Raw genomic sequence first — 27,500 nt, 5'->3', positions numbered from 1 at the left:
TTATTGTAGAGACTTTAATTATCCTTACGGACCAGAGGCAAACAGATTTTCTTATGACTGGAAATAAAACACACACACACACACACACACACACACACACACACACACACACACACACACACACACACACACACACACACATACACACACACACACATACATTTGCCTATTTGGACGAGGAAATGATAAAGAAATTAACTACACTTATAAGACCAAAACTCGAATACACAGCAACACTATGAACACCCAGTACCAAAAAGAATAATAAAAAAAAAAATAGAATACAAAGAGCAACAACAAAACTGGCATCAACTTTTTCCAAAATGACATATGAACAAAGACTGTCCAAATTAGAATTACCAACTCTGGAACAAAGAAGGGAAAGAGGAGGCCTACTATCTATAGAATTATGAAGGGAATGGAAATCTCAGATAAGAATTATTTATTAAAATGGGACAATGGAAAAACAAGAGGACATGACAAGAAACTAAAAAAGATAATTACAGAAGAGATCTAAAAAAAAAATAGCTTTTCCCAGAGTGATAGATACTTGGAACAAATTTGACAAAGAAACAGTGTGTGTAAACACTATTCAAGATTCTAAGAAAAAACTTAATGCTGTGAGAAACAAAGTCGGGTGGCCACGAGCATAGCTCCCTTCCCGTATAATACAACTAGGTAAACACACACACACACACACACACACACACACACACACACACACACACACACACACACACACACACACACACACACACACACACACACAAATTCACACACGGCTTGCTGGTGTAGTTGTACCGCGCTCAACTGTTAACTCAACAGCATGAGTTCCCAAATGCGTGTGTGTGTGTGTGTGTGTGTGTGTGTGTGTGTGTGTGTGTGTGTGTGTGCGCGCGTGTGTTAATTCGTAGCATTATCAATAGACTCTCATTCGGGAGGGTAAGAGTTGTCGATCATAAGTCCAACACATGATTCTAGAAAATGGTAAATCACACATAGCATATTTACCGGCGTATAAGGTCCATCCTCACATAAGATACGCCGTTATTTTACAAGAATATTTTGTGAAAAACAAAAATAGATTATGTATCATCTGAAATTGAAAGATTTGAAAGTGGTTTTGTAGGGGAAGTGTATGATTCTCTGAACGAAATACAATGTTGGGGCAGAGGTAGCGCAATTTTTCATACATTAAAAAGAAAACCTAATAGCCCGGCATATACAGTATATCACCTACAGCAAAGTCTTCTGGCTGCCTTCAGGTGATTTTATTCAGCTGAGGGAAGATTCCCTTTGAAGCCATCTTTCGCCAATTGCTGTCCTCCAAGCTATTAGCACTTGAGCTGTCATGGGCACTAAGAAATGAGGACCAGTGGCTTGAATTAAGTTTTTAAGGGCTCATTCGTAAGACACTTTGAAATCAATCCAAGGGTCCTCCCTTGAGGATCTGTAACATTCCTACAAGACATTTATCAGGCTGAGAAAAGACTTTCTTCGGGCACTGTCTGTGAGTAAAGGAAACTTTCAGAGCCTCCTGAGAGACACTTTCAGTTCACTTTCTTTAATTATTCGGACTGAGCAAAGACGTTCTTCGGGCACTTTCTGTGAGTAAAGAAAACTTTCAGAGCCTCCTAAAAGACATTTTCAATTCACTTTAATTTTTAGGCTGAGCAAACACTTTCTTTGGACACTTTCAGTGAGCAAAGGAAACCTTCAGAGCCTACTGAGAGACACTTTCAGTTCACTTTCTTTAATTTTTTGGGCTTCAATGGCTTGGGCACCAATGCTTTCTGCTTCAACAGTATGGGCTTTTTTGACGCGAACAAGGTTTTAATGGCTTGTTCTACAGCTTTCCAAAGCGCTGTAAGCCTTCTTTACTACTTTCTTGATATGGTCCTTGGCTTTGACAACTTTTGAGGTTATGGCTTCCCTGAAACTGGGGTCACAACACTTCTGGAACCATTTCAGAGGTTTTGGACTTCGGGTGCTTTCCTTTTGGCCCCCGAGCTCCTGGGCGCGTTCTGTAGTGCTTTTTATAGGGCTTTTCCCTTCTGATGAGCTTTCCATGTATATAATTTCGTATACCTTTTGGGGCCTTTCTAGTATGAAAACGTCACTAGAGGCGCCCTAACCTCTAGAATCCTCTGACGTTTTTGGGCTGCCTTCTGTGGTAGGTGGGCTTTTTAAACCTCCGGCCTCGTACGTTCCAGCTGACGTGCAGCCTTCTTCGTGGGTGTAGGGTCCCCTGTGACCCATGCTTCCCGAGGTTTCAGGGTACGAATCCTCACTACTGGATTCACTTCTTGTATCCTGAGGGTTACTATCCAGGAACCGTAGTTCGGGGCTACCCAGATCCGTTTGAGTCCCCCGTTCTCGTAGGATCTGGACTCTCTTTCTGCATTCTATGGGCTCCGGTTGTAAACAGGGCAATCTGTTTAGTCCTCCAAGCTTCTAGGGGACGCCACAGACCTGTTTTGTGTGATCAAAAGCAATGGAATGCCCCGGGCATTTCTTCACGGGGCACTTATAATAAACTGTGCAAATTCTTGGCATAGCAGAAACCTCCGTAGACGCTTCAGGCGACCCTTCGGGTGACGTTTCAGGTGTTGGGTCAGTCATCTTCTTCGTGACTGACCAGACCAAATGGAGAACCGGTCAAATCCTCGGAAGATCTTGCGAGAAGCCGAAGGAAATATCCTTGATTAAACGCTTCGCCAAAAATGGACGGATGATAATGGACACGAGAAGTGAAAACAAAGGAACAAAGGTAGATAAGTACATAAATTAATAAATATATAAACATCACAGATAGAAGAAAGAAAGAGAAAGAGAAAGGCAGATATGGAGACAAGGAGAGATATAGATAGATGGAGTAATTTGTATCTAATTGTTCTGTCCAACAGGAAACAACGAAATCTTTAACAATGGTGATTAGTCTTTTCAAATTATCAATACACATGAAGAGATTCGTCCCTTAATGGAGGACTGCCACGTCATTGTCCAGGTAGATCTCTCTCATTCCCACTCTTCCTCCACCACACTTCACATTCTTCCCTCTCCTCCCTCACCATTGCCACCACCATCATCAACCTCTTATCCAGCACCCTTCCCCCCTCTTCCCCCTAATTCCACTACATCTCCCTTCTCCCCGTTCTACCTCTTCCCCTCTCCTCCCTCTCCATTACCACCACCACCACCATCAACCTCTTCATCCAGTCTAAGCTTCCACTCCTCCTCACACTCAATAAACCACCTCCCACACTCGTACCCTCGTCTTTCCCGTATTTGGACCAATCAGCAAACACTACTTTTCTACCACAAGAGTCCGTTAGCCTTCAGGACCTCTCCCATCTCCCATCCGGGAAAATAATAATAATAGTAATAATAACGGTCGTACATAAGAACATAAGAGCATAAGAATGAAGGAGACTGCAAGACACCATAAGGCCTACACTAGGCAGCTCCGTATCCATCGCCACCTGTCATCCCCATCCATAAAGTTGTCTTATCGTTTCTTAAAACAGCTGATAGTTTCAGCGCTTAATACATATATAATTAATAAGTTTATTCCATTGGTCGACCACCCTATTAGTGAACCAATTCTTGCCTATTTCCTTTTTAAATCTAAATTTGTCCAGTTTATTACCGTTACTGCGGGTCCCTCCCTGTCGTTTTAAAATGATGACCTTGTTTGCATCACCCTTGTTAAAGCCTTTGATCCACTTGAACACCTCTATTAGATCACCCCGCACTCTGCGTCTTTCCAGAGAGTGTAAGTAAAGGTGCCGAAGCGTCTCTTCGTAAGGCAAATTTCCGAGTCCATGTATCATTTTGGTCATTCTTCTCTGTACTGATTCTAGTGAATTGATGTCCATTCTGTAGGACGGAGACCAAAACTGTACTGCATAGTCAAGGATGGGTCTAACTAGCGCTAGATAGAGTTTAATAATTACCTCTGCACTTCTATTCGTTACCGTCCTAGCAATGAAACCTAATGCTGTGTTAGCTTTAATCCTGGCGCTAATGCACTGTTTCCTGGTTTTAAGGTCCGGACTGACTAGAATTCCCAAGTCTCTTTCGCACTCAGTTTTCTCTAAAATGTTTCATCGTACATTTATTGAAAGATATTCGAAAGTGGTTTTGTAGGGGAAATGTATGATTCTTTGCATGAAATACAATGTTGGGGCAGATGTAGCGCAATTCTGATACATTAAAAAAATCTTATAACCCAGCATATATAGTATATATCTTAGATCATAGTCTTCTGGCTGCCTTCAGGTGATTTTATTGAGCTGAGGGAAGACTCCCTTTGAAGCCCTCTGTCGCCAATTGTTGTTCTCCAAGCTATTAGCACTTGAGGTGTCATGGGCACTAAGAAATGAGGACCAGTGGCTTGAATTCAGTTCTTTAAGGGCTTAATTGTAAGACACTTTGAAATCAATCCAAGGGTCTTCCCTGCAGAATCTGTAACATTCCTGCAAGACATTTTTCGGGCTGAGTTATAAGAACTTTCTTCGGGCACTTTGTGTGAGCAAAGGAAAATTTCATAGCCTCCTGAGAGACACTCTCAGTTCACGGAAACGAAGACGACTGATTCGCTGCGAGTGAAGCGAGGTCGTCCTAAGGGCCAAGCCCCCACATAGCCTTCCAATATTTCCTGTACACACACATGTTATCGAGAGAACAGTGAACGCGAATATCTAGGTCGGATGTAGGAAACTAATAACAATAAATTAAGAAAATAAACTGTCACTAATTCAAACACGTTAAATAAAATGTTTCTAATTCACAGGTGATGACCTTAGAAATAAAAAGGTGACATAGAGTGTTTGAACGCGAGTAGATTATTCATATTCACGACATAACGTCACGTTTCAGCGCGTCCAACATGATGTCACGTCGTTGGAAAGGAATCGAAATAGTTTTATTCTGGCTAAAGGTAGACGATTTTATTCACCTATTTAGCACACCTTTTCGATAAATGAAGTATTAAAAATGCATTTATTTAAATCTTAAGTATGGGTAATGTACTAGAAATAATAATAATGATGATGATGATAGGTGTGTGTGTGTGTGTGTGTGTGTGTGTGTGTGTGTGTGTGTGTGTGTGTGTGTGTGTGTGTGTGTGTGTGTGTCTGTCTGTCTGTCTGTCTGCACGTGTGTAAAGTCGCAGCATTACCAATAGACCAGGCCCTATATGAGCTCAGAGCTCTCATTCGGGAGGGTAAGAGTTGTCAATTACAAGTCCAACACGTAATTCTAGAAAATGGTAAATCACACATAACATATTTGCCGGCGTATGAGGCGAACCCTCACATAAGATGCGCCACTATTTTACAAGGCTATTTTGTGAAAAACATACATTATGCTTTATCATTCATTTATGGAGATATTTGAAAGTGGTTTTGTAGGGGAAATGTATGATTTTCTGCATGAAATACTATGTTGGGGCAGACGTAGTGTAATTTTTGATACATTAAAAAAATCTAATAACCCGGCATACACAGTATATAAAGCAAAGTCTTCTTGCTGCCTCCAGGTGATTTTATTCAGCTGAGGGAAGACTCCCTTTGAAGCCCTCTATTGCTAATTGCTGTCCTCCAAGCTAATAGCTGTCATGGGCACTAAGAAATGAGGACCAATGGCTTGAATTCAGTTCTTTAAGGGCTTATTCGTAAGACACTTGGAAATCAATCCAAGGGTCTTCCCTGCAGGATCTGTAACATTCCTACTAGACATTTTTCGGGCTGAGCAAAGAGTTTCTTTGGGCACTTTCTGTGAGCAAAGGAAATTTTTAGAGCCTTCTGAAAGAGACTTTCAGTTCACTTTCTTCAATTTTAGGGCTGAGCAAAGACTTTCTTTCGGCACTTTCTGTGAGCGAAGTAAACTTTCAGAGCCTCCTGAGAGACACTTTCAGTTCACTTTCTTTAATTTTTGGGCTGAGCAAAGACTTTCCTCGGACACTTTCTGAGTTCAGAAAAATGTTTGTTCCACCTGGGTTCAACAGTTCGGTCCACCTTTGCTGGACCTCCTTTTCTTTAGTAATAAGATAGATTATATAAGTAAATAAAAATAAAAGAATAAATAAAATAACAGAAAATTAAGTTTGTTGCATCTCTTCCTAGCCTTGTGAGTACTCGGGGTAACATTACCCGTGTGTGTATGTGTGTGTGTGTGTGTGTTCGTGTGTGTGTGTTTTATTACCAATAGACCAGTCCTCTATATGAAATCTAAGCTCGCATTCGGGAGGGTAAGAGTTGTCAATCACAAGTCCAACACGTGATTCTAGAAAATGGTGAATCACACATAACATATTTGCCGGCATATAAGGTGCATCCTCACATAAGATGCGCCGCTATTTTACAAGAATATTTTGTGAAAAACAAATGTAGATTATGTTTCATCTGAAATGGAATGATTTGAAAGTGGTATTGTAGGGGAAATATATGATTCTCTGGACGAAATACAATGTTAGGGCAGACGTAGCGCAATTTCTTTTATACATTAAAAAGAAAATCTAATAACCCGGTATTCACAGTATATAACCTACAGCAAAGTCTTCTTTCTACCTTAAGGTGATTTTATTCAGCTGAGGGAAGACTCCCTTTGAAGCCATCTGTCGCCAGTTGCTGTCCTCCAAGCTATTAGCACTTATGCTGTCATGGGCACTAAGAAATAAAAACCAGTGGCTTGAATTCTTTTCTTTAAGGGTTTATTGGTAAGACACTTGGAAATCAATCCAAGGGTCTTCCCTACAGAATCTGTAACATTCCTACAAGACTTTCATTGGGCACTTTCTGTGAGTAAAGGAAACTTTCAGAGCCTCCTGAGAGACACTTTCAGTTCACTTTCTTTGACTATTCGGACTGAGCAAAGACTTTCCTCGGACACTTTCTGTGAGTAAAGAAAACTTTCAGAGCCTCCTAAAAGACACTTTCAATTCACTTTAATTTTTGGGCTGAGCAAATACTTTCTTTGGGCACTTTCAGTGAGCAAAGGAAACTTTCAGAGCCTACTAAGAGACACTTTCAGTTCACTTTCTTTAATTTTTTGGGCTTCAATGGCTTGGCCATCAATGCTTTCTGCTTGAACGGTATGGGCTTTTTTGACGCGAACAGGGTTTTAATGGCTTGTTCTACAGCTTTCCAAAGCGCTATAAGCCTTCTTTACCACTTTCTTCATATGGTCCTTGGCTTTGACAACTTTTGAGCTTATGGCTTCCCTGAAACTGGGGTCACAACACTTCTGGAACCATTTCAGAGGTTTTGGGCTTCGGGTGCTTTCTTTCTGGCCCCCGAGCTCCTGGGCGCGTTCTGTTGTGCTTTCTGTAGTGCATTCTATAGGGCGTTTTGCTTCTGATGAGCTTTCCATGTATACAATTTCGTATACCTTTGGGGGCCTTTCAAGTATTATAATGTCACTAGAGGTGCCATAGCCTCTAGAATCCTCTGACGTTTTTGGGCTGTCCTCTGTGGTAGATCGGCTTTCTAGACCTCCGGCCTCGTTCGTTCCAACTGACGTGCAGGCGTCTTCGTGGATGTAGGGTCCCCTGTGGCCCATGCTTCCCGAGGTTTCAGGGTACGAATCCTCACTACTAGATTCACTTCCTGTGACCTGAGGGCTACTATCCAGGAACCGTAGTTCGGGGCTACTCACATCCGTTTGAGTCCCCCGTTCTCGGACGATCTGGACTCTCTTTCTGCACTCTATGGGGTCCGGTTGAAAACAGGGCAATCTGTCTAGTCCTCCAAGCGCCTAGGGGACGTCACAGACCTGTCTTGTGTGTTTAAAAGCAATGAAATGCCCCGGGCATTTCTTTTCGGGGCACTTATAATAAACTCTGCAAATACGTGGCATAGGAAAAACCTCCGTAGCCGCTTCAGGGGACCCTTCGGGTGACATTTCAGGTGTTGGGTCAGTCATCTTCTAAGTGACTGACCAGACCAAATGGAGAACCGGTCAAATCCTCGGAGGATCTTGCGAGAAGCCAAAGGAAATATCCTAGATTAAACGCTTCGCCAAAAATGGACGGATGATAATGAACACGAGAAGTGAAAACAAAGGTAAACAAAGGTAAACAAATATGTACATAAATTGATAAATACATAAACATTACAGATAGAAGAGAGAAAGAAAGAGAAAGGGAAAGGTAGATATTGAGACAAGGAGAGATATAGACGGAGTAGTTTGTATTGTTGTTGTTGTTGTTGTTGTTGTTCTTCTTCTTCTTCTTCTTCTTCTTCTTCTTCTTCTTCTTCTTCTTCTTCTTCTTCTTCTTCTTCTTCTTCTTCTTCTTCTTCTTCTTCTTCTTCTTCTTCTTCTTCTTCTTCTTCTTCTTCTTCTTCTTCTTCTTCTTCTTCTTCTTCTTCTTCTTCTTCTTCTTCTTCTTCTTCTTCTTCTTCTTCTTCTTCTTCTTCTTCTTCTTCTTCTTCTTCTTCTTCTTCTTCTTCTTCTTCTTCTTTTCTTCTTCTTCTTCTTCTTCTTCTTCTTCTTCTTCTTCTTCTTCTTCTTCTTCTTCTTCTTCTTCTTCTTCTTCTTCTTCTTCTTCTTCTTCTTCTTCTTCTTCTTCTTCTTCTTCTTCTTCTTCTTCTTCTTCCAACAACAAGAGTAATTAAATAAGATTAATTATTAAAATAACGACAAATGAATAGACAAATGGATAAATTATATAAGTAAATAAAAATAAATGAATAAATAAAATAAAATAAGATTTGGTTGCATCTCTTCTTAGACTTGTGAGTACTCGGGGCAACATCACCCGTCAATAGGCTTGATCCCATAAGAGGTACTCTAACTCCGTATATAGTGCATGACTGCATGACAGTCATTATTGTGTAGACTTTAATCATCCTTGCGGAGGAGAGCCTTCCATATTTTCTTATGACTGGACACACACACACACACACACACACACACACACACACACACACACACACACACACACACACACACACACACACACACACACACACACACACACACACACACACACACACAGCTTGTTGATATAGTTTTACCGCGCTCGACTGTTAACTCAACAGCGTGAGTTCTACTTTTGGTGTGTGTGTGTGTGTGTGTGTGTGTGTGTATGTGTGTGTGTGTATGTATGTGTGTGTGTGTATGTATGTGTGTATGTGTGTGTGTATGTGTGTGTGTGTGTATGTGTATGTGTGTGTGTGTGTGTGTGTGTGTGTGTGTGTGTGTGTGTGTGTGTGTGTGTGTGTGTGTGTGTGTGTGTGTGTGTGTGTGTACACATGTGGGTGCACGTGTGTAAAGTCGCAGCATTACCAATAGACCAGGCCCTATATGAGCTCAGAGCTCTCATTCGGGAGGGTAAGAGTTGTCAATCACAAGTCCAACACGTGATTCTAGAAAATGGCGAATCACACATTACATATTTGCCGGCGGATAATGCGAACCCTCGCAAAAGACGCACCATTATTTTACAAGGATATTGTGTGAAAAACAAATACTATGTTTCATCATATATTTATTGAAAGATATTTGAAAGTGGTTTTGTAGGGTAAACGTATGATTTTCTGCATGAAATACTATGTTGGGGCAGACGTAGCGCAATTTTTGATACGTTAAAAAGAAAATCTAAAAACCCGGCATACACGGTATATTACCTACAGCAAAGTCTTCTGGCTGCCTTCAGTCGATTTTATTCAGCTGAGGGAAGACTCCCTTTGAAGCCCTCTATCGCTTATTGCTGTCCTCCAAGCTATTAGTACTTAAGCTGTCATGGGCACTAAGAAATTAGGACCAGTGGCTTAAATTCAGTTCTTTAAGGGCTTATTCGCAAGACACTTGGAAATCAATCCAAGGGTCTTCCCTGCAGGATTTGTAACATTCCTACAAGAGGTCTTGCGAGAATCCGAATGAAATATCCTAGATTAAACGCTTCGCCAAAAATGGACGTATGATAATAGAAACGAGTGTGAAAACAAAGGAACAAAGGTAAACAAATAAGTACACAAATTAATACATACATAAACATCACAGATATAAGAGAGAAAGAAAGAGAAAGAGAAGGACAGATAGACAATGAGAGATAAAGATAGAGAGACGGAGTAATTTGTATCTACTTGTCCTGTCCAATAGGAGACAACGAAATCTTTTACAATGGTGATTAAGCTTTTCGAATTGTCCATGCACATAAAGAGACTCGTCGCTTAATGGAAAACTGCCACGTCATTGACCAGGTAGATCTCTCCTATTCCCACTCTTTCTCCTCCCCAACTCCCACTCCCTCTTCACATTCTTCCCTCTTCATTGCCATCACTCTCTTTAACCTCTTACCAACCACCTCTCCCCTTTCCCCATCTTCCTACTAAGTCTTCGCCCACCCTTACCTCTGATCTAGCTTTACCCTCCCAACTTCTCTTCCCCCTAATCCCACTAGGTCTCCCATCTCCCCATTCTACCACTTCCCTCTCCTCCCGTTCCATTACCACCACCACCATCAACCTCCTCCAACCTAAGCTCTCACTCCTCGTGACCCTCAATAAACCACCTCCCACACACTAACCCTCATGTCCCTATTTGGACCAATCAGAAAACACTACCTTTCTACCACAAGAGTTCCTTAGACCTCTAGAGCTCCCCCTACTCCTATCCGGGAAAATAAAAGACTGCTAGTAATAATCTATATATAAGAGAGCTGTCTGTCTGAAGCCTTCCAAAATTGGTTAGTACTGACGATTGCTTGGCCGAGAGCGGTGACGTTACGGCAAAGGAGACGACTGATTGGCTGCGAGCGAAGCGCGAGTGCTGACGTCATGGGAACGGAGACTGCTTATTGGCCAAGAGCGGTGACGTTACAGCAACGGATAAAGCGAGGGAAGAGCGAGTGGTGACGTCACGGCAACGGATACTACTTATTGGCCAAGAGCGGTGACGTCACAGCAACAGGGAAAGATTGATTGGCTGCGAATGAAGCGCAGTTGTCCTAAGGGCCAAGCCCCTGCATAGCCTTCCTAAATTACCCATTACACACACAGGTTCTCAAGAGAACACTGCACACGAATATATAGGGCGGATACGGTAAACTAATAATAATAAATTAAGAAAAATATATTTGAAAGACGTTGAATAAATGTTTCTAATTCACAAGTGATGGCCTTAGAAAAAAAATACATAAAGGGTTTGAACGCGAGAAGTAGATTATAAAATTTTCACGAAAACGTTATCATTGCATTGGATGAACACATGACGTCACGTTGTTTCAGCGATAAATGTAATATGAACTTAGGCATCCATTTAAAGCCTGGGTAATGTACTAGAAAAACAATAACAATGATAATAATAACAATAGTGATTAAATAAAATTAATAGTTAAAATAAGGACTAGTAAACAAATGGACTGTTAGATGAATTATATACTACTACTACTACTACTACTTTTACTACTACTACTCTTGCACTACAGGCCCACTGAGGCCCCGGGTCGCTACAAGAAGATTCCTCCGGACTCTCCGATCTGCTGCTAACATCTCTATATCGTCGGGGTCGATCTCCAGGGCTCGTAAGTCGTTCTCCACCACATTCTTCCATCTAGTACGGGGGCGTCCTGGAGGTCTCCTGCCCACTATATTCTCGGTGAAAACACGAGAAATGAATCTTTCTGGTCCGGATTTGAGAATGTGGCCAAGCCATCTCAGTCTCCATGATCTAATGTAGTCAGTCACTTGAGTCTTGGGTATTAGATCCCGGACTTCACATGTATAATGCCTTTTCCATGAATCTAACTCGCCATCATATACCGGGAGGCAGATTGATTTGAGAGTATTATTCTCAAATCTGAGCAATTTTGTCTTCGCGAGTTGGTTGAGGCTCCAGGTGTCGGCCCCTCACTACTTGTACGAATACACATTCCAGGACCATGTTAAAGAGACGGTGCTAATAGGCATCCCTGCCTCACACCAGACCCAATCTGAAAAGTATCACCAAAATTTCCTGAGACCCTCACACGGAAAGTCGTACTGTTGTAGAGGGTTTGAACGAGTCTTATCAGCTTGGATGGGATTCCAAGGAGGGCTAAGACATTCAAAAGACTTTCTCTATGGATACAATCGTACGCCTGCTTAAAATCTACAAATACTATATGAAAGTCCTGAGCGTACTCCCATCTCTTTTCCAGTACTTGGCGGAGAGCGAAGATGTGCTGTGATGTTGATCTGTTAGGCCTGAACCCAGCTTGGTACTCGCCTTACAAGGGTTTAGTGTGTGGCAGGAGCCGTTTGTAAATCACCCTGGCGATGATTTTGTAGATTGTGGTGAGTAGCGACAGACATCGAAAGTTGTCACAAGAAGTTTGATCTCCCTTCTTGTGTAGAGCCTACAAAGGTGGCATCGTTTATTCCGTCAGGTATTTCTTCTTGCGTCCATATGAATCCTACTAGTTCGGAAAGTTCTGTAAGAAGGAGGTCACTGCCTGCCTTCAGAATCTCGGCAGTCAACACATCAATGCCGGGGGCTGTATTGTGTTTGAGGACCATCATAACAATTTGTACCTCAGCTCTCGTTGGTGGTTCTTCATCACCAGCTGCGTCACCGAGCATGGGTCCTGCCTCATCAAAACTGTCTATTGGCGGCTCTGGGTTTAAAAGTTCAGAAAAATGTTTGTTCCACTTGGGTTCAACAGTTCGGTCTACCTTTGCTGGACCTCCTTTTCTTTAGTAATAAGATAGATTATATAAGTAAATAAGAATAAAAGAATAAATAGAATAAAAGAAAATTAAGTTTGTTGCATCTCTTCCTAGCCTTGTGAGTACTCGGGGTAACATTACCCGTGTATAGGCTTGATCCCATAAGAGGTACTGAGGCTATATACAGTGTATAACTGCATGACAACCATTATTGTAGAGACTTTAATTATCCTTACGGACCAGAATCGCCCAGATTTTCTTATGACTGGAGATAAAACACACACACACACACACACACACACACACACACACACACACACACACACACACACACACACACACACACACACACACACACACACACACAAACAAATTCACACATGGCTTGCTGGTCTAGTTGTACAGCGCTCGACTGTTAACAGTATGAGTTTGAGTGTGTGTGTGTGTGTGTATATGTGTGTGTGTTTGTGAGTGTGTTTGTGTGTGTGTGTGTTATTACCAATAGACCAGTCCCCTATATGAAATCTAAGCTCGCATTCGGGAGGGTAAGAGTTGTCAATCACAAGTCCAACACGTGATTCTAGAAAATGGTGAATCACACATAACATATTTGCCGGCATATAAGGTGCATCCTCACATAAGATGCGCCGCTATTTTACAAGAATATTTTGTGAAAAACAAATGTAGATTATGTTTCATCTGAAATGGAATGATTTGAAAGTGGTATATTAGGGGAAATATATGATTCTCTGGACGAAATACAATATTAGGGCAGACGTAGCGCAATTTTTTATACATTAAATAGAGAATCTAATAACCCGGTATTCACAGTATATAACCTACAGCAAAGTCTTCTTTCTATAGGTGATTTTATTCAGCTGAGGGAAGACTCCCTTTGAAGCCATCTGTCGCCAGTTGCTGTCCTCCAAGCTATTAGCACTTATGCTGTCATGGGCACTAAGAAATAGAAACCAGTGGCTTGAATTCTTTTCTTTAAGGGCTTATTCGTAAGACACTTGGAAATCAATCCAAGGGTCTTTCCTACAGAATCTGTAACATTCCTACAAGACTTTCATTGGGCACTTTTTGTTAGTAAAGGAAACTTTCAGAGCCTCCTGAGAGACACTTTCAGTTCACTTTCTTTGATTATTCGGACTGAGCAAAGACTTTCTTCGGGCACTTTCTGTGAGTAAAGAAAACTTTCAGAGCCTCCTGAAAGACACTTTCAATTCACTTTAATTTTTGGACTGAGCAAATACTTTCTTTGGGCACTTTCAGTGAGCAAAGGAAACTTTCAGAGCCTACTAAGAGACACTTTCAGTTGACTTTCTTTAATTTTTTGGGCTTCAATGGCTTGGGCATCAATACTTTCTGCTTCAATGGTATGGGCTTTTTTGACGCGAACAAGGTTTTAATGGCTTGTTCTACAGCTTTCCAAAGCGTTGTAAGCCTTCTTTACCACTTTCTTGATATGGTCCTTGGCTTTGACAACTTTCGAGCTTATGGCTTCCCTGAAACTGGGATCACAACACTTCTGGAACCATTTCAGAGGTTTTGGGCTTCGGGTGCTTTCTTTCTGGACCCTGAGCTCCTGGGGGCGTTCAGTAGTGCTTTCTGTAGTGCTTTCTATAGGGCTTTTCGGTTCTGATGAGCTTTCTATGTATATAATTTCGGGGCTACTCAGATCCGTTTGAGTCCCCCGTTCTCGTAGGATCTGGACTCTCTTTCTGTATTCTATGGGCTCCGGTTGAAAACAGGTCAATCTGTTTAGTCCTCCAAGCGCCTAGGGGACGTCACAGACCTGTCTTGTGTTTTTAAAAGCAAGGAAATGCCCCGGGCATTTCTTTTCGGGGCACTTATAATAAACTGTGGAAGTACTTGGCATAGGAAAAACCTCCGTAGACGCTTCAGGCGACCCTTCGGGTGACGTTTCAGGTGTTGGGTCAGTCATCTTCTTCGTGACTGACCAGACCAAATGGAGAACCGGTCAAATCCTCGGAAGATCTTGCGAGAAGCCAAAGGAAATATCCTAGATTAAACGCTTCGCCAAAAACGAACGGATGATAATGGACACGAGAAGTGAAAACAAAGGAACAAAGGTAAATAAGTACATCAATTGATAAATACATAAACATCACAGATAGAAGAAAGAAAGAGAAAGAGAAAGGCAGATATGGAGACAAGGAGAGATATAGATAGACGGAGTAATTTGTATCTAATTGTTCTGTCCAACAGGAAACAACGAAATCTTTAACAATGGTGATTAGTCTTCAAATTATCAATGCACATGAAGAGACTCGTCTCTTAATGGAGGACTGCCACGTCATTGTCCAGGTAGATCTCTCTCATTCCCACTCTTCCTCCACCACTCTTCACATTCTTCCCTCTCCTCCCTCTCCATTGCCACCACCATCATCAACCTCTTATCCAGCACCCTTCCCCCCTCTTCCCTCTAATTCCACTGCCCTTTGTGCCTATATCTCACTTCTCCCCGTTCTACCTCTTCCCCTCTCCTCCCTCTCCATTACCACCACCACCACCATCAACCTCTTCATCCAGTCTAAGCTTCCACTCCTCCTCACACTCAATAAACCACCTCCCACACTCTTACCCTCATTTTTCTCGTATTTGGACCAATCAGTAAACACTACCTCTCTACCACAAGAGTCGGTTAGAATTCTGGACCTCTCCCAACTCCTATCCGGGAAAATATTAATAATAGTAATAGTAACAGTAGTACATAAGAGCATAAGAATGAAGGAGACTGCAAGACACCATAAGGCCTACACTAGGCAGCTCCGTATCCATCACCACCTGTCATCCCCATCCATAAAGTTGTCTTATCGTTTCTTAAAACAACTGATAGTTTCAGCGCTTAATACATAATTAATAAGTTTATTCCATTGGTCGACCACCCTATTAGTAAACCAATTCTTGCCTATTTCCTTTTTAAATCTAAATTTGTCCAGTTTATTACCGTTACTGCGAGTCCCACCCTGTTGTTTTAATATGATGACTTTGTTTGCATCACCCTTGTTAAAGCCTTTGATCCACTTGAACACCTCTATTAGATCACCCCGCACTCTGCGTCTTTCCAGAGAGTGTAAGTAAAGGTGCCGAAGCGTCTCTTCGTAAGGCAAATTTCTGAGTCCATGTATCATTTTGGTCATTCTTCTCTGTACTGATTCTAGTGAATTTATGTCCATTCTGTAGGACGGGGACCAAAACTGTACTGCATAGTCAAGGATGGGTCTAACTAGTGCTAGATTGAGTTTAATAATTACCTCTGCACTTCTATTCGTTACCGTCCTAGCAATGAAACCTAATGCTCTGTTAGCTTTAATCCTGCGCTAATGCACTGCTTCCTGGTTTTAAGGTCCGGACTCACTAGAACTCCCAAGTCTCTCTCGGACTCAGTTTTCTCTAAAATGTTTCATCGTACATTTATTGAAAGATACTCGAAAGTGGTTTTGTAGGGGAAATGTATGATTCTTTGCATGAAATACAATGTTGGGGCAGATGTAGCGCAATTCTGATACATTAAAAAATCTTATAACCAGGGATATATAGTATATATCTTAGATCAAAGTCTTCTGGCTGCCTTCAGGTGATTTTATTGAGCTGAGGGAAGACTCCCTTTGAAGCCCTCTGTCGCCAATTGTTGTTCTCCAAGCTATTAGTACTTGAGGTGTCATGGGCACTAAGAAATGAGGACCAGTGGCTTGAATTCAGTTCTTTAAGGGCTTATTCGTAAGACACTTGGAAATCAATCCAAGGGTCTTCCCTGGAGGATCTGTAACATTCCTACTAGACATTTTTCGGGCTGAGCAAAGACTTTGTATGGGCACTTTCTGTGAGCAAAGGAAATTTTCAGAGCCTTCTGAAAGAGACTTTCAGTTCACTTTCTTCAATTTTAGGGCTGAGCAAAGACTTTCTTTGGGCAATTTTTGTGAGCAAAGTAAACTTTCAGAGCCTCCTGAGAGACACTTTCAGTTCACTTTCTTTAATTTTTGGGCCAATAAATAGTCTCCGTTGCCGTAGTGTTACCACTCGCTTCGCTCGCAGCCAATCAATCATCTCCGTTGTCGCGACCTTACCGCTCTCGGCCAATCAGTCATCAGTACTAAGCAATTTTGGAAGGCTTTGGGCAGACAGCTCTCTTATTATATATATCATTATTAGTAACAATCATTTTATTTTCCCGGATGGGAGTAGGGGGGATCCAGAGGTCTAAGGGACTCTTGTGATAGAAAGGTAGTGTTTGCTGATAGGTCCAAATAGGGGAAAGATGAGGGTAAGGGTGTAGGAAGTGGTTTGCTGAGGGTCACGAGGAGTGAGAGCTTAGGTTGTAGGAGGAGGTTAATGACGGTGGTAATGGGATGGGAGGAGAGGGAAGATCTAGTGAGGGGAGAAGGGAGAGTCTAGTGGGATTAGGGGGAAGTTGGGAGGGTAAAGCTGGATAAGAGGTTAGGGTGGGGGGATACCTGGTAGGAAGAGGGGGGAGGGGGGAGGGTTGCTTGGTACCAGGTTGATGATGGTGGTGGCAATGGACAATTCGAAAAGCCTAATCACCATTGTTAACGATTTCATTGTTTACTATTGGACAGAACAATTAGATACAAATTACTCCGTCTATCTATATCTCTCCTTGTCTCCATATCTGCCTTTCTCTTTCTTTCTTTCTTCTATCTGTGATGTTTATGTATTTATCAATTAATGTACTTATTTACCTTTGTTCCTTTGTTTTCACTTCTCGTGTCCATTATCATCCATCCATTTTTGGCGAAGTGTTTAATCTAGGATATTTCCTTCGGCTTCTCGCAAGATCCTCCGAGGATTTGACCGGTTCTCCATTTGGTCTGGTCAGTCACGAAGAAGATGACTGACCCAACACCTGAAACTTCACCCGAAGGGTCCTCTGAAGCGTCTACGGAGGTTTCTACTATGCCAAGTATTTGCAGAGTTTATTATAAGTGCCCCGAGAAGAAATGCCCGGGGCATTTCATTGCTTTTAAACACACAAGACAGGTCTGTGACGTCCCCTAGGCGCTTGGAGGACTAAACAGATTGACCTGTTTTCAACCGGAGCCCATAGAATACAGAAAGAGAGTCCAGATCGTCCGAGAACGGGGGACTCAAACGGATCTGAGTAGCCCCGAACTACGGTTCCTGGATAGTAGCCCTCAGGATACAAGAAGTGAATCCAGTAGTGAGGATTCGTACCCTGAAACCTCGGGAAGCATGGGCCACAGGGGACCCTACACCCACGAAGACGCCTGCCCGTCAGCTGGAACGTACGAGGCCGGAGGTCTACAAAGCCCATATACCACAGAGGGCAGCCCAAAAACGTCAGAGGATTCTAGAGGTTAGGGCGCCTCTAGTGACGTTTTCATACTAGAAAGGCCCCCAAAGGTATACGAAATTGTATACATGGAAAGCTCATCAGAAACGAAAAGCCCTATAGAAAGCACTACAGAACGCGCCCAGGAACTCGGGGGCTAGAAAGAAAGCACCCGAAGCCCAAAACCTCTGAAATGGTTCCAGAAGTGTTGTGACCCCAGTTTCAGGAAAGCTATAACCTCAAAAGTTGTCAAAGCCAAGGACCATATCAAGAAAGTGGTAAAGAAGGCTTACAGCGCTTTGGAAAGCTGTAGAACAAGCCATTAAAACCTAGTTCGCGTCAAAAAAGCCCAGACCGTTGAAGCAGAAAGCACTGACGGCCAAGCCATTAAAGCCCAAAAAATTAAAGAAAGTGAACTGAAAGTGTCTCTTAGTAGGCTCTGAAAGTTTCCTTTGCTCACTGAAAGTGCCCAATGAAAGTATTTGCTCAGCCCAAAAATTAAAGTGAATTGAAAGTGTCTATCAGGAGGCTCTGAAAGTTTTCTTTACTCACAGAAAGTGCCCGAGGAAAGTCTTTGCTCAGTCCGAATAATTAAAGAAAGTGAACTGAAAGTGTCTCTCAGGAGGCCCTGAAAGTTTCCTTTACTCACAGAAAGTGCCCAATGAAAGTCTTGTAGGAATGTTACAGATTCTGTAGGGAAGACCCTTGGATTGATTTCCAAGTGTCTAACGAATAAGCCCTTAAAGAAAAGAATTCAAGCCACTGGTCTTTATTTCTTAGTGCCCATGACAGCATTAGTGCTAATAGCTTGGAGGACAGCAACTGGTGACAGATGGCTTCAAAGGGAGTCTTCCCTCAGCTGAATAAAATCGCCTATAGAAAGAAGACTTTGCTGTAGGTTATATACTGTGAATACCGGGTTATTAGATTTTCTTTTTAATGTATAAAAGAAATCGCGCTACGTCTACCCTAACATTGTATTTCGTCCAGAGAATCATATATTTCCCCTACAATACCACTTTCAAATCATTCCATTTCATATGAAACATAATCTATATTTGTTTTTCACAAAATATTCTTGTAAAATAGCGGCGCATCTTATGTGAGGATGCACCTTATATGCCGGCAAATATGTTATGTGTGATTCACCATTTTCTAGAATCACGTGTTGGACTTGTGATTGACAACTCTTACCCTCCCGAATGAGAGCTTAGATTTCATATAGGGGACTGGTCTATTGGTAATACCACACACACACACACACACACACACACACACACACACACACACACACACACACACACACACACACACACACACACACACACACACACACACACACACACACACACACACACACACACACACACACACACACACACACACACACAGACTCAAACTCATACTGTTAACAGTCGAGCGCTGTACAACTAAACCAGCAAGCCATGTGTGAATTTGTTTGTGTGTGTGTGTGTGTGTTTGTGTGTGTGTGTGTGAGTGTATTCACCTTGGTCCTTGGATCACGTGTTGGACTCGTGATCGACAGCTATTTCTCTCCCGGAGGAGAGCTCATAGCTCGTATGACCGATCTATGGGTAATGCTATGACATTTCACACACACACACACACACACACACCCAACTCCCTGCCCACGAGAGTCAGAGTAACGACCCGAAGCACAGCGATACCGAAATAATTTCTGCCCTGGGCAGGATTCGAACCAGGTTCTGCGAGCACCACCGTACTTCCCAGTCCAGCGCTCTACCAACCGCGCCACCGGGTCGTGTGTGTGTGTGTGTGTGTGTGTTTGTGTGTTTTATCTCCAGTCATAAGAAAATCTGGGTGACTCTGGTCCGTAAGGATAATTAAAGTCTCTACAATAAGGACTGTCATGCAGTTATACACTGTATATAGCCTCAGTACCTCTTATGGGATCAAGCCTATAGACGGGTAATGTTACCCGGAGTACTCAAAAGGCTAGGAAGAGATGCAACAAACTTAATTTTCTTTTATTTTATTTATTCTTTTATTTTTATTTACTTATATAATCTATCTTATTACTAAAGAAAAGGAGGTCCAGCAAAGGTGGACCGAACTGTTGAACCCAGGTGGAACAAACATTTTTCTGAACTTTTAAACCCAGAGCCGCCAATAGACAGTTTTGATGAGGCAGGACCCATACTCGGTAACGCAGCTGGTGATGAAGAACCACCAACGAGAGCTGAGGTACAAATTGTTATGATGGTCCTCAAACACAATAAAGCCCCCGGCATTGATATGTTGACTGCCGAGATTCTGAAGTCAGGCAGTGACCTCCTTTTTACAGAACTTACCGAACTAGTAGGATTCATATGGACGCAAGAAGAAATACCTGACGGAATAAACGATGCCACCATTGTAGGCTCTACACAAGAAGGGAGATCAAACTTCTTGTGACAACTTTCGAGGTCTGTCGCTACTCACCACAATTTTCAAAATCATCGCCAGGGTGATATACAAACGGCTCCTACCACACAATGAACCCTTGTAAGGCGAGTACCAAGCTGGGTTCAGGCCTAACAGATCAACATCACAGCACATCTTCGCTCTCCGCCAAGTACTGGAAAAGAGATGGGAGTACGCTCAGGACTTTCATATAGTATTTGTAGATTTCAAGCAGGCGTACGATTGTATCCATAGAGAAAGTCTTTGCAATGTCTTAGCCCTCCTTGGAATCCCATCCAAGCTGATAAGACTCGTTCAAACCCTCTACAACAGTACGACTTCCCGTGTGAGGGTCTCAGGAAATTTTGGTGAGCCTTTTCAGATTGTGTCTGGTGTGAGGCAGAGATGCCTATTAGCACCCTGTCTCTTTAACATGGCCCTGGAATGGGTATTCGTACAAGTAGTGAGGGGCCGAAACCTGGAGCCTCAACCAACTCGCGAAGACAAAATTGCTCAGATTTGAGAATAATACTCTCAAATCAATCTGCCTCCCGGTATATGATGGCGAGTTAGATTTATGGAAAAGGCATTATACATGTGAAGTCCGGGATCTAATACCCAAGACTCAAGTGACTGACTACATTAGATCATCGAGACTGAGGTGGCTTGGCCATATTCTCAGACCCGGACCAGAAAGATTCATTTTTCGTGTTTTCACTGAGAATATAGTGGTCCGGAGACCTCGAGGACGCCCCCGTACTAGATGGAAGAATGTGGTGGAGAACGACTTACGAGCCCTGGATGTCGACCCCGGCGATACAGAGATGTTAGCAACAGATTGGAGAGTCCGGAGCATCTTGTTGTAGCGACCAGGGGCCTCAATGGGCCTGTAGTGCATGAGGAGGAGGAGGAGGAGTAGTAGTAGTAGTAGTAGTAGTAGTAGTAGTAGTAGTATATAATTCATCTATTCGTCTATTTGTATACTCGTCCTTATTGTTGTTGCTCATTTATATATTATGGTTATTAATCTAGGTTACATAGTATATTGTGTATGGGTAGAAGGTGTTCTTAGGAATCAGGGGTACTTCACGGTTTGGTCACGTGAAGGAAGAGGTTGGTGGTGTGTGTGTATGTTCGTATGTGTGTTGCTGTGTAGTTTTCTGTTGTGTTGTAATCTGTGAGATTATGGTTACAGTGTGTATGTGTGTGTGTTTGTGTTTGTGTCTGTGCGTGTATAAAGACGCAGTATTACCAATAGACCAGGCCCTATATGAGCTCTCAGCTCTCATTCGGGAGGGTAAGAGTTGTCAATCACAAGTCCAACACGTGATTCTAGAGAAAGTGAATCTTACATTACATATTTGCCGGCGGATAAGGCGAACCCTCATAAAACACGTCACTATTTTACAAGGATATTTTGTGAAAAACAGTTATATATTATGTTTCATCATTTATTTATTGAAAGATGTTTGAAAGTGATTTTGTAGGGGAAATGTATGATTCTCTATATGAAATACAGTGTTGGGGCAGACGTAGCTCAATTTTTGATACATTAAAAAGAAAATCTAATAACCCTGCATACACAGTATATAACCTACAGCAAAGTTTTCTGGCTGCCTTCAAGTGATTTTATTCAGCTGAGGGAAGACTCCCTTTGAAGCCCTCTATCGCTAGTTGCTGTCCTCCAAGCTAATAGCACTTAAGCTGTCATGGGCACTAAGAAATGAGGACCAGTGGGTTGAATTCAGTTCTTTAAGGGCTTATTCGTAAGACACTTGGAAATCAATCCAAGGGTCTTCCCTGGAGGATCTGTAACATTCCTACAAGACATTTTTCGGGCTGAGCAAAGACTTTCTTTGGGCACATTCTGTGAGCAAAGGAAACTTTCAGTGCCTTCTGAAAGAGACTTTCAGTTCACTTTCTTCAATTATAGGGCTGAACAAATACTTTCTTTGGGCACTTTCTGTGAGCAAAGGAAACTTTCAGAGCCTCCTGAAAGAGACTTTCAGTTCACTTTAATTTTAGGGCTTCAGTGGTTTGGGCTTGAACGGCATGGGCTTTTATGACGCGAACAAGGCTTTTAATGGCTTCTTCTACAGCTTTCGAAAGCTCTGTAAGCCTTATTTACCACTTTCCTTATGTGGTCCTTTGCCTTGATAATACTTGGGTTTATGGCTTCTGTGAAATGGGGGTTGCAACACTTCCGGAACCATTCCAGAAGTTTTGGGCTTCGGGTATTTTTTTCCTGGCCCCCGAGTTCCTGGGCGCCTTCTGTAGATCTTTCGGAAGGTCTTTCTTTAGGGCTTTCTGTAGGTCTTTCTGAAGGTCTTTCTTTAGGGCTTTCTGTAGGGCTTTCGCAAGGTCTTTCTTTAGGGCTTTCTGTAGGTCTTTCAGAAGGTCTTTCTTTAGGGCTTTCTCCTTCTGAGGAGCTTTCTAAGTATACAATTTCGTATACTTTTGCGGGCCTTTCTAGTATTATAACGTCACTAGAGGCGCCCGAACCTCTAGACTCCTCTGACGTTTCCGGGCTGTCCTGTGAGGTAGGTGGGCTTTCTAGACCTCCGGCCTCATACGTTCCATGAGACCCTTCCAGGACGATGAGGTCAGTTGTAACGTCTGAGTCCCTGGAGCCATTCGAAAGTGTCCTGGGAATGTTGCTCCAGGAAGTGTAGGTCTCTTCGTGGGCATAGGGTCCCCCGTGGCCCATGCTTTTCGAGGATTCAGAGCATGAATCCACACTACTGGATTGGGTTCTTGTACCTGGAGGGCTGCTAGCAAGTAACTGTTTCTGCTAGCAAGTAACTGTTGCTGTGCTCAGATCCGTTTGAATGCCCCGTTCGCGTAGGATCTGGACTCGCTTTCTGCATTTAGTCGGCTCTGGGTCGAAATAGGGCTGTCTTCCTAGCCCTTGAAGCTCGTGGGCGGAGACCTGTCTCGGGTCTTTATTAAACCTGAGGAAATGCCCCGGGCATTTCTCTTCGGGGCACGAATAGAAAACAGGGAGGACGTATGGCATTCCAGAGACTTTTGATGACGCTTCGGAGCACGCTTCACAGGACACTTCAAGTGTTGGGTCAGTCATCTTCTTCGTGACTGACCAAATGGGGAACCGGTCAAATCCTCGGGAGATCTTGCGAGAAGCCGAAGGAGATATCCTAGATTAAACGCTTTGCCAAAAATGGACGGATGGTAATGGACACGAGATGGGAAAACACAGGAACAAAGGTAAACAAATAAGTACGTAAATTAATACATAAACATCACAGATAGAAGAGAGAAAGAAAGAGAAAGAGACAGACAAGCAGAGATATAGATGGAGAGACGGAGTAATTTGTATCTAATTATTCTGTCCAATAGGAAACAACGAAATCGTTAACAATGGAGACTAGGCTTTTCAAATTGTCCATGCGCATGAAGAGACACGTCCCTTAATGGAAGACTGCCACGTCATTGTCGATGTAGATCTCTCTCATTCCCACCCTTCCTCCCCCACTCCCACTCCCTCTTCACATTCCTCCCTCTCCATTACCATCACCATCGTCAACCTCATACCCAGCACCCTTCCCCCCTCTTCCCCCTAATCCCACTAGATCTCCCTTCTCCCCGTTCTACCTCTTCCCTCTCCTCCTACTCCATTACCACCACCACCATCAACCTCCTCCTCCAATCTAAGCTCCCATTCCTCCTCACACTTAGTACATCACCTCCCACACCCTTACCCTCATCTTTACCGTATTTGGACTAATCAGCAAACACTACCTTTCTACCACAAGAGTCCGTTAGGCCACTGGACCTCTCCCAACTACCATCAGTGAAAATAATTGCAATAGTAATAATAACAGTTGTTGTAGTTGTTAGTATGAGTAGTAAAAAATTATTGATAATAATGATAATGATAAAACAAACAATAAAAACAAAGATAATCTATACAGGACACAAACAACGGAGTCGACTGATAGACTGCGAGACAAGCGAGGTCGCCCAAAGTGCCAAGCCCCCGCATAGCCTTCCAAAATTGCCCAGTACACAGACATATTCTCAAGAGAACAGTGTACACGAATATGTAGGTCGGATATAGAAAACTAGTAATAATAAATTAAGAAAATACATTCTGTCACTATTTGAAACACGTTGAATAAAATATTCCTAATTCACACGTGATGAACTTAGAAATAAAAAAGATGACAGAGCGTTTGAACGCGAGAAGTAGATTACCTATATTCACGAAAACGTTATTATTGCATTGGATGAACACGACATGACTTAACGTCGTTTCAGCACGTCCAACATGACGTCACGTTGTTGCAAACGAATCGAAATAATTTTATTCTGACTAAGGATAGACGAGTTTATTCACCTATCTAGCACACCCTGTCGATATATGAAATATTAAAAAAGGCATTTATTCAAAGATTTAGCATAGGTAATGTACTAGAAATGATAATAATGATGACAATGATAATAACAAGAACAACAGAACAGTAATTTAATAAAATTAATAGTTAAAATATGAACGAGTAAACAAATAGACAAAAATATAAATTATATAAGTAAAAGTATAAGTGAAATAAAATTAAGTTTGTTGCATCTATTCTTAGCCTTGTGATTACTCGGGGTAACATCCCCCGTCTATAGGCTTGATCTTATAAGAAGTATCGAGTCCATATACAGTGCATGATTGCTTGACAGTCATTATTGTAGAGACTTTAATCATCCTTACAGACCAGAGTCACCCAGATTTTCTTTTGACTGGAGACAAAACACACACACACACACACACACACACACACACACACACACACACACACACACACACACACACACACACACACACACACACACACGCACACATAATTTCACACATGGCTTGCTGGTGCAGTTGCACCGCACGCGACTGTTAACTCAACAGCATGAGTTTGAGTGTGTATGTGTAAAGTCGTAGCCTTACCGATAGACCAGATCCCTTTGTGAGATCTAAGCTCTCATTCGGGAGGGTAAAAGTTGTCAATCACAAGTCCAACACGTGATTCTAGAAAACTGTGAATCACACATAACATATTTGCCGGCGTATAAGGCGCACCATCACATAAGACACGCCCCAATTTTACAAGGATATTTTGTGAAAAACATATGTTTCATCAGACATTTGTTGAAAGATATTTTAAAGTGGCTTTGTAGGGGAAATGTTTGATTCTCTGGACGAACTACAATGTTGGGGCAGACGTAGCGCAATTTTTGATACATTAAAAAATTTATTACCCGGCATATACAGTATTTAACCTACAGCAAAACCTTCTGTCTGCCTTCTGGTGATTTTATTCAGCTGAGGGAAGACTCCCTTTGAAGCCGTCTGTCGCCAATTGCTGTCCTCCAAGCTATTAGCACTTGAGCTGTCATGGGCACTAAGAAATAAGGACCAGTGGCATTAGTTCAGTTCTTTAAGGGCTTATTCGTAAGACACTTGGAAATCAATCCAAGGGTCTTCCCTGCAGAATCTGTAACAGTTCTATAAGACATTTTTCGGGCTGAGTTATAAAGACTTTCTTTGGACACTCTCAGTGAGTAAAGAAAGCTTTAAGGGCCTCCTGAGAAACATTTTCAGTTCACTTTCTTTAATTTTGGGGATGATCAAAGACTTTCCTCGGGCACTTTCAGTGAGTAAAGTAAACTTTCAGAGCCTCCTGAGAGACGCTTTCAGTTCACTTTCTTTAATTTTTGGGCTGAGCAAAGACGTTCTTAGGGCACTTTCAGTCAACAAAGGAAGCTTTCAGAGCCTCCTGAGAGACACTTTCAGTTCACTTACCTCAATTTTTGTGCTTCAGTTTTTGGGCTTCAATTTTTGTGCTTCATTGATTTGGGCTTTAATGGTATGGGCTTTTCTGACGGGAACAAGGCTTTTAATGACTTATTTTCTACAGCTTTCCAAAGCACTGCAAACCTTATTTACCACTTTCCTAATGTGGTCCTTGGCTTTTGCAACATTTGGGCGTAGGGCTTCTCTGCAACGTGGATTCCAACACTTCCGGAACCACTTGAGAAGTTTGGGGCTTTTGTTATTCTCCTCCTGGCCCCCGAGCTCCTGGGTGCTTTCTTTAGAGCTTTCTTTAGGGCTTTCTGTAGGGACTTGTGTTTCTGACGAGCTTTCTAAGTATACTATATCGTATACTTTTGGGGGTATTTCTAGTATATCGATGTCACTAGAGGCGCCCGAACCTCTAGAATCCTTTGACGTTTCTTGGCTGTCCTGTGGGCTTTTGAGACCTTCGGCCTCGTTCGTATCAGGAGACCCTTCCAGTACGTTGGTAGCGTCCTAATCTCTGGATCCATTCGAAAACGTCCTGGAAATATTGCTCCAGGACGTGTAAGTCTGTTCGTGGCCCATGCTTTCCGAGGATTGAAGGTACGAATCCACAGTATTGGATTCACTTATTGTGCGCGGAGGGCTTCTGTCCTGGAACCGTAGTAGGGGGCCACTCACATCCGTCTGAGTCTCCCGTTCTCGGACGATCTGCACTCTCTTCCTGCATTCTTTGGGGTCCGGGTCGAAGTAGGGCAGTCTTCCTGAGCTTGGAAGCTCTTGGGCATACTCCTGTCTCAGGACTTTAAAATCGAGGAAATGCCCCGGGCATTCCTCTTCAGGGCACAAATAGTAAATTGAGCGGACGTTCGGCATTCCAGAGACTTCCGAGGACGCTACTGGGGACACCTCAGGTGTTGGGTGAGTCATCTTTTTCGATACTGACCAAATGGAGAACCGGTCAAATCCTCGGGAGATCTTGCGAGAAGCGGAAAGAGATATCCTAGATTAAACGCTTCGCTAAAAATGGACGGATGGTAATGGACACGAGAAGTGAAAACAAAGGAACAAAGGTAAACAAATAGATAAGTATATAAATTAATAAATACATAAACATCACAGGGAGAAGAAAAAGAAAGAGACAGATAGACAAGGAGATATATAGAGAGACGGAGTAATTTGTATCTAATTGTTCTGTCCAATAGGAAACAACGAAATCGTTAACAATGGTGATTAGGCTTTTCGAATTGTCCATGCACATGAAGAGACTCGTCGCTTAATGGAA

The sequence above is a fragment of the Oratosquilla oratoria genome, chromosome 1 (genome assembly GCF_046742065.1).
Source record: "Oratosquilla oratoria isolate Oo_2021 chromosome 1, ASM4674206v1, whole genome shotgun sequence".
In the NCBI taxonomy this organism is placed as follows: Eukaryota; Metazoa; Arthropoda; class Malacostraca; order Stomatopoda; family Squillidae; genus Oratosquilla; species Oratosquilla oratoria.
Note: the sequence above shows the minus strand (reverse complement) of the source record.